Source organism: Suricata suricatta, chromosome 2 (assembly GCF_006229205.1).
Source record: "Suricata suricatta isolate VVHF042 chromosome 2, meerkat_22Aug2017_6uvM2_HiC, whole genome shotgun sequence".
NCBI lineage: Eukaryota > Metazoa > Chordata > Mammalia > Carnivora > Herpestidae > Suricata > Suricata suricatta.
In genome coordinates, this window is record NC_043701.1 from 107,048,124 (window position 1) to 107,056,243 (window position 8,120).

The 8,120-nt window shown below is 41.8% G+C and overlaps 1 long non-coding RNA gene across 1 annotated transcript; it reads right to left on the reverse strand.

Annotated features, from left to right (window-relative positions):
• Positions 1 to 2,739: 2,739 nt before the first annotated feature.
• Positions 2,740 to 3,678, reverse strand: LOC115271915. Its single transcript, XR_003900152.1, has 2 exons — positions 3,580 to 3,678; positions 2,740 to 2,842 (listed from the first exon to the last, which is right to left on the reverse strand). It is a non-coding gene; the product is annotated as an uncharacterized LOC115271915 (long non-coding RNA).
• Positions 3,679 to 8,120: the final 4,442 nt, after the last annotated feature.

The following is an 8,120-nucleotide window of genomic DNA, read 5'->3' on the forward strand; positions in this document are numbered from 1 at the left end:
TGATAATACTGATTCTAATTTATTATTAAGAGTAGCGATTTAAAAAGCCAGAGAAAACTCCGTTTTGCCCAGTACTGACAGAGCACCTGAAAAATGCGATGTCTGCTCAGAGGTAGCATTGGTTTTTTGGAGAAATTTGTCCGTTCCTTCTGTATGATTTACTGAATATTTACCATGTGTAAGGCATGGCTCCGGCTCCAGGCACTGGAGATATAAAGATGAATGAGGCAGCATCCCACCCCTTGAGGCGGGATGGATTTGAGAACATTGAAAACAAGAACAGAAAGAACAAAAAACCTTTAGGAATTAATGTCTCAAACGATGTTTTCATTTTCTATCACAGGTAGAGACTGTCTTACATGTTCCCTATAGTCTGTGTCCAGCAGAATATAGTTGGGCGAATTCGTTGAAATAGAAAACTGCAAAGAAATTAATTAACCCATCATTAAGTGAACTACAGGGAAAGTCCCTAAGGGCAGGGAGCCTTTCTCGTTCTGGGTCTGCTGCCTCATTACCCCCCTTCTGAAGTTTGCCCTTACCCCAGGGAGCTCTCAGAAACGCACTGAGTGAGTGCAAAGGTTTTGGGTTTTTCCGTTATTCTTCCTGGAGTTTGGTGGCTAAAGCCTGTCTGATGTAGAAGAGGCACTGCGGGGGTGTGACTGTATTTTCCCCGTTTGCAGACGCTGGGTTGCCATGGTGATTATAACCGATCACTGCCTTCCAGTTATTTATTTTTCCCCCAGTTACAATATAACTGCTTCTGGGTTCCACTTGTGGGAAAAGAGCTGGGAATACAACAGTGATGGGTCCCCACTCTAACCCCAGCGCCATTTGGAAACCAAGAAATAACATTCTAAATTGAATCTCTGTGTCCTTTTAATGAGTCTTATACTGTCCTTTTCATTGTCACTGTAGTCTCTCTCCGGTAGTTGCAAGTATACAGAAATATACTGGCGTCCAGAAAATAACACAGACTGTCCTATTGACATACAAAGAAAAACTCTTATCTATGGTACCACCACTCATTGGGTTGATTTCAGAAAACCTAAAATGAGAGCAAGTTGGGATGACAATGTGTGAGAAGGGGAATTGTTTTTTTCCTAAAAGAGAGCAAACACAATTTGTGTTTGGTCTGAATTACAGCCTGGAAGGAACCTGAGTAGGATGAGGGCTTTATTTTAAGTGCATCCAGATTTCCAAACCTCTGAAAGAAAAGAAATTTCCTCTGGAGGCAAATGCAGTCATGTTTCATGCAGACCGCTCCTTCTCTGTAGTTAAGATAAGGAAAATAATTTCAAGGCAGAATAACAACTTCAAAGTTTAATTTCCTGGTTGTAACATCAGACCTAAATGTGCTTTCAATCTTACCTCTTTTACGGCTCCCAATTTCCCAACTTCACTCTAAAACAATTGAGCACAGATTTTAAGAGATTATAATCAAAGAAATGTAAGAGGACAGAAGAAAACCGTGAGGGGAAGGGGGAAAGGGAGCATGGAGGTAAGGGAGGAGAGGAAAGGAAAGAAGAAAGGGTGAAGAGATGTACAGGTCACATCTCTCAGTTTAATGCTTTCCATGACTAGTGTACTTCAGTTAATATTTGTTGCTTCATTACCTCGACGCGACGGGGAATCAAGTGCAAGTTACATGACGTAAATACACCACCAAAGCTCCCTGCAGCGCCTGCGGCCCCGCCCAGAAACATAAAGCATCGGGATAAATATTCCAGTTCCCTGGAGCAAAGATTTTCCCATTGTTGCATTAGATGCTGCAATTCCCAGAAATAGTAATAATAACAGTTAGTGCTTACATAACTCCTACTGTGAGCAAATCCTTCCCCAAGAGCTTTATGTTATGTCAGTGAATTCTCAAAACAGCCCTAATTGATAGTTATACCATTATTGCCCCCATCTTACAGATAAGAAAAACAAGGCACAGAGCAATTAAGGCCAGGAAGCTAGTAAGTAGCGGAATTGGAGTCTTGCTCCAGGATCCTGGCTCTGAACCACTGTGGCTTAATGCATCTCTAGAAGGCTTGTCCAATGGACATCCCCCAGGTTCTGGCCCCAGCATTCAGAATTGAATTCCAGGATGTAAATATAATGAAGAAACAGAATAGAAATCAGTAAGGTTTAAAGCTCCCAATTAGCCATGGGAAATTTAGTTTACATTCATTTAAAATTTCCCATAACGAGTTGGCCTTAGACAGGTTTTTGTTTGTTTGTTTGTTTGTTTTTTGTTTTTTTGCTCTGATGCTGGGTCTCTCCTTGACCATGAAGGAAGTGTGGGGGCCTGAGTATAAATATTGAGGATCAAGGCAGTAGAAAACACTCCAAGATCTACACAGCACTGTGATTCCTGAATGATCCTATTTCTCCAGGATCTCCAGAGTATTTATATCTTGAATATTCTAAGGAAATGCAGCTAAATATAACTTGTAGTAGTCACAAGACATAACGGATTTCAGAGCAGAGACACACAATGTTAAGCGATTTGGTGAAAGAGTTCAATGGAAGGCTAAACACCTAGAGAAGGTTGAGAGTAAATAAAGGCCAGACAGACCGGGTTTTAGCATTCAATCACCAATGCATCAGGGACTTAACTACGCATAAAATCATTGCTGGAAACTCGAGGGCACAAAAATCTGAGGCTTCAAAGGCTTCATATCCAAACGGTAATGTGTTTTCTGAAATTTTGTAGGCCTTGTAAACAAACATATATTCTTTTTTGAAAAACTGAACTCGGGCTTTGGTTTTATTTTCATATTTGGCAACTTGATTGGAAGTTAGAGAGGATTGGTGGGTCAGCCATTACTACTGAGATCTCTGGGTGCCCCTTGGATTCCTAGAAATACACAAAACTCATTTTAGTAACAAGGGATGGAGGTGAACTGATGTCAATCATTCTCTTTGATCTTTCTCTCTAAGGTTCTATATATCCATAAATTGTATCCTGCAGTTTCATGCTCAACTATGCGTCTTACTGTATTACTTGTTTATGAATCTTCCTCCCACAAAAGAAATGTGAAAACCACGATTGCAGAGACCATTCATTCTACTTTGGCAATATTAAAAACCATGGCCCCACGGGGCTCCTGAGTAGCTCAGGTCTTGATCAGCTCAGGTCTTGATCTCAGGGTTGTGAGTTCAAGCCTCACATTAAGCTCCATGCTGGGTTTGAAGCCTACTTAAAATAATAAAAACAATAACCAAACAACAATAATAATAAAACATGGCCCCTGTGCTTCAGTCTCAGAAGGTGGTAAAGTCCACACACCAGTAAAGTATTTTCAGACTGCTTGAGTCTTTTACCTCTTTTGATTAAATGCCATGAAGGACAAAGGACTTCTTTTTCCCCCTTTCTTTTGCCCCTTTTTAAATTCAAATATAACTCCTATGTCATGAAATTCCCACTTTAAAAAAAAAGCGTGCAGTTCAATGGTAGTAAAAAGTATATTCACAGAATTGTACAGCTGCCAGCACTTCCTAATTCTAGGACATTTTCATCACTCCAAAAAGAAATCCTATACCTATTAGCCGTCACTCTCCATTTCCCCTCCCCCACCCCTGGCAATCACTAACCTTTCTGTCTCCAAGGATTGGCCTGTTCTGGATATTTTATGTAAATGGAATCATACAATATGTAGCTTTGTACTTATGGCTTCTTCAGCATGTTTGCAACATCAGTCTATGGTGCAGCATGTGCACTACTTCATCCCTCTTATGACAGAATAATATTCCATTGTGCGCACACACCACATCTGCCTACTCGTTCACCAGCCGATAGGCATTTAGGTTGTGCTTGAATTATTTTTTAAAACAAAATTATAGGGGCACCTGGGTGACTCAGTTGGTTAAGCATCTGACTTCGGCTCAGGTCACAATCTCACGGTTCATGAGTTTGAGCCACACACCGGGCTCTGGGCTGACAGCTCAGAACCTGGAGCCTGTTTCAGAATCCATGTGTCCCCCTCTCTCTGCCCCTCCCCCACTCACATTCTGCTTTTCTCTCTTTCTCTCTCTCTCTCAAAAATAAATGATAGACATTAAAGTTTTTTAAATAAATAAAATGAAATTATTAAATAACGTTATGACATATCTGTGGCTGCATAGCAAATTGCCCTAAAACTTAAGCAACTGAAAATAACAAATACTGGAGCACCTGGTGACTCGGTCAGTTAAGCATCTGACTCTTGATTTTGGCTCAGGTCTTGATCCCAGGGTCATGGGATCAAACTCCCAGTAGGGCTCCAAGCTGGAGGCGGAGTCTACTTAGACTCTCTCCTCTCTCTTTCTCTCCACTTACCTTGCTCTTGCACATGCATGAACACACACACTTACTCTTTAAAAACAATAATAATAACAAATATTAATTATCTCACATAGGTCAGACATTTTGGAACATATTGATTCAGGGTCTCTCATGAAGGTTTAGTCAAGGTCTTGGCCAGAGCGTGGTCATCTGAGGATGTCATCATTAAGATCTGCTTCCACGCCCACTCATGCAGTTCTCAGGCCACTGGTCCTTGTCGGTGGATGGATGGAGACCTCAGTTCCTCACCACGGTCCACCTCTGATCCTTAAAGATGCACGTCTGTCTCATGTGCCAAATATTCTCACCCCATCCCAGCGTCCCCCAGAGTTGCAGCCCATCAGAGCATCAACTCAAAGTCCAAAATCTCATCTAAATTATCTAAATCAGATATAGGTGAGTCTCTGATGATGATCTATCCGGGGCAGACTTCCTCTCCATTTTTAGATCTGTGGCGTTAGAAAATGTTCTCTTTTTCCAAAATGCAAAATGGCACAGGTATGGATATGGGTTACTTATATGCCTGGTAAAAGGGGGTGGTGGGAGGAAGGGAAAAAGGAATCCTCAGTCCCAAGGCATTCCAAAATCCAGCTGGGAAAACAACATTAGGTTTAAGTCCTAGAAATAATCCTTCATGGTTCACAGCTCTGCCCTCTGGGCTTTGGTTTTACTCTCTAGGTTTCCAGCCCTGCTCTCTGAGTCTTTTCATAAAGGAACCTGATTAGAAACTGAGTAGTTTTATCAGCCTGTTTTCTGCCTGTAGAATTTTAAGTCCAACAGCCTTCTCTCATTGTACTCTGTGTCCCTTTCAGTCCGAGGGGTCAGGGTTTCTGGTGGTATATGAAATTTTCGAGAATGTAGGGGCCTCCTGCGTAGGTCACAGAGAACTACTCCATTAGACAAGAGGCTCATCCATGGGTCTTTTCTAGATAACCCTGCCTCTATTTGTGGCTTCCGCTGAGAAGGCTTAAGAGATCCATGAGTCCCATATGGAGTCCCTTCAAAGAGTTCTCCATGTGACTGAATGCTGTGACCTTTCGTTCCCCCCACGTACTAGCAAATGTCGTCCAGCTACTCCCTGGGCTTCCACTCCAGAGTGGGCCTTCCTCTGAATCTCCAAATTTTTCGCCTTTTGTGTGTGTGTGTAGTCTGAAACAGTTGGGATTTCCCAACACATCGGGCGTTAGAAGGTGAAGGAAAGACAGTAAAGTAGAACAGTGCAAACCACTCTGTACCATTTACAGAGTTTTATTCAAGGTAGCTTAGGCAGACAAACAATCCAAGCATTAGGCAGCTAGTATCTGTCCCGCATCTGGACCTGCATCCATAGGTTTTCTAGAGTGAGGGGTGTTGTGGGGCGGTCCAAGGGTAGTTATCTAAAGTGGTTGCACCTGTGTATCACTTTAAGGAGGCTTAGAACAAGCCTTCCTGCGCTCTGGTCAGGGCATGGATTAACCTCCAAGGGGCCTGAGACACTAAGGCCCAAGGAAGGTCATTCATTGCGTAAGCATGAGTATGAGCATGAGCAAGATGGAGGACCAAGATAGAGTCTGTGTTGTTACGGCTCCTATAGGTGCTGATTTGGTTCTTCCCTCAACTCCTCTCTTTCTTCTTACATTTTCCTGTGAGAAGCAAGACGAGACCAGGCTGAACCTTCCATACTTTCCTTGAAAATCTGTTCAGTCAAGGTCATCACGTCCAAGTTCTTTTTCCACATAACCTGAGGCCACAATTCAGCTAAGCATTCTATCGCTGTCTGGCAAGGTTCTCTCTTCTTCCTGTTTCCAAAAACATGCTCTTCATCTCTTTCTGAGCCCTCAGCAGCAGCATTATTTTCGTCTATATGTCTACCAGCAGTCTATCTGTGATGATTTACATATTCTGTAAGACATTCTAAGATTGCTCCGTGATGCCCCTTTCTTCCTTCTAAGACCTCATCAGCAAAGTCATCTACATCCATATTTCTACCAGCAGTCTATTCGGCACCGCCTAGGTTTTTTCAGTCATGTTCTTCAGTTCTTCCAGGTCCTACCCAGGGCCCCGTTCCAAGGCCCCTTCCATATTTTCAGGTATTTGTTATAGTGGCACCCCAATAATGGTACCAAAGTCTACATTTGTTTCCCTTGGCAGCTCTAACAAATCATTGCAAACGTGATAGCTTAACACAACACAGATTTATTATCCTACACTTCTGGAGGTCGGAAGTCCAAAATGGGTCTTACAGGGTTAAAATCAAGGTGTCAGTAGAGCCATGTTCTTTCTGGAGGTTCTAGAAGATTCATCTGGGTGCCTTTTATGGATTTCAGAGGCTTCCTGACTCTCTTGGTTCATAACCTCCTTCCCCAGTCTTCCAAAGCCGGCCATGTTGCGTCCCTCTGACCCTGCTTCATTCCTCATATCTCTCTCTCTGACCACTGCCAGGCAACGCTCTAATTTTAAGGACCCATGTTACTACATTGAGCTCACCTGGATATCCCAGGACGCCACCCTTCTCCACTTCAAAGTCCTTCAACAGTTCTGTAAAGTCCCTCTTGCTGTGTAAGGTATTATATTCACAGGTCCCAGGGATTATGACATGGACATCAATAGGGGGGCATTACCACATCTGTCATAACAAGTCTCACTAAATTTATTTCTAGGCATTTAGTGTTTTGTGATCCCACTGGAAATGTTCTTATAATTTTGGTTTTTAATTGTTTCAAGTAAGCAGAAATTCAGTTGATGTTTGCATATTAACCTTGGATAGGATAACCTTCCTAAATTCATTTACTCCATAATATAAGGCACAGACTCTTTTGTATAATCTGTATACATAGTTACATTATCTAGGAATAATGATAGCTTTAAAGTTTAAGACATTTACAATTTAATATACATTTTTTTCTTAATGCACTAATTATCAACTCTAGTATAATGTTAAAAAATGATGAATGGTTAATTAACCATTAATTAATGGTTGATTAATTAACTCATATCCTCAACTCAGGGGGAAGGCATTCAATGCTTCCTATTACTTACGGTGTTAGTGATGGGTATTGTAGGTAAGCTTCCGTGACACATTTTTTGGGCTGGTTCCTGCTATTCCTAATTTTTTCTATGTTTTTTTTAAAGTTTTTTAAATGTTCATTCATTTTTGAGAGAGAGACAGAGCATGTGTGCATGAGCTGGGGAGGGACACAGAGAAAGGGAGATGCGAAATCCAAAGCAGGCTCCAGGCTCTGAGCTGTCAGCACAGAACCCAATGCAGGGCTCGAACTCACAGACCGCAAGATCATGGCCTGAGATGAAGTCAGATGCTTAACCAACTGAGCCGCCCAGGCGCCCTTGTTCTGCATTTTCATCCTAAGCCAGTATAGGATTTTATGAAATATCCTTCTGCATTTATGAAATGGTCATATGAATTTCTCCTTTATCTTATTAATATGATCAAAACACTGATTTTCCCATGTTATAAATCCATAGAAGAAATTCATAAGTTATGAAAAATTCTTTTTATGCAATGCCGGCTTCGATTTGCCATTATTTTGCATCTGTGTTCCTGAGGAATATTGGCATCATAATTTTTCTTTATTGCAACGTCTTCATCTGGTTTCGTGTCAGAGTTATACTGACCACATAATGTGACTTGGAAAGTGTTCCTTTGTTCTGAGTTCTCACTTCGGTTCAGAATACCTCACGGTTCAGCGGGCTCAGCGCTGGCCCCCAGACTTGAAGACGCTTAGCCCACAACGGGTTCGCACCATTCACTTGTCATAAAATGCAAAAGGAAAAAGAGACATTGGGGAAAGAACTATTTAACAAAAAGAAAGGA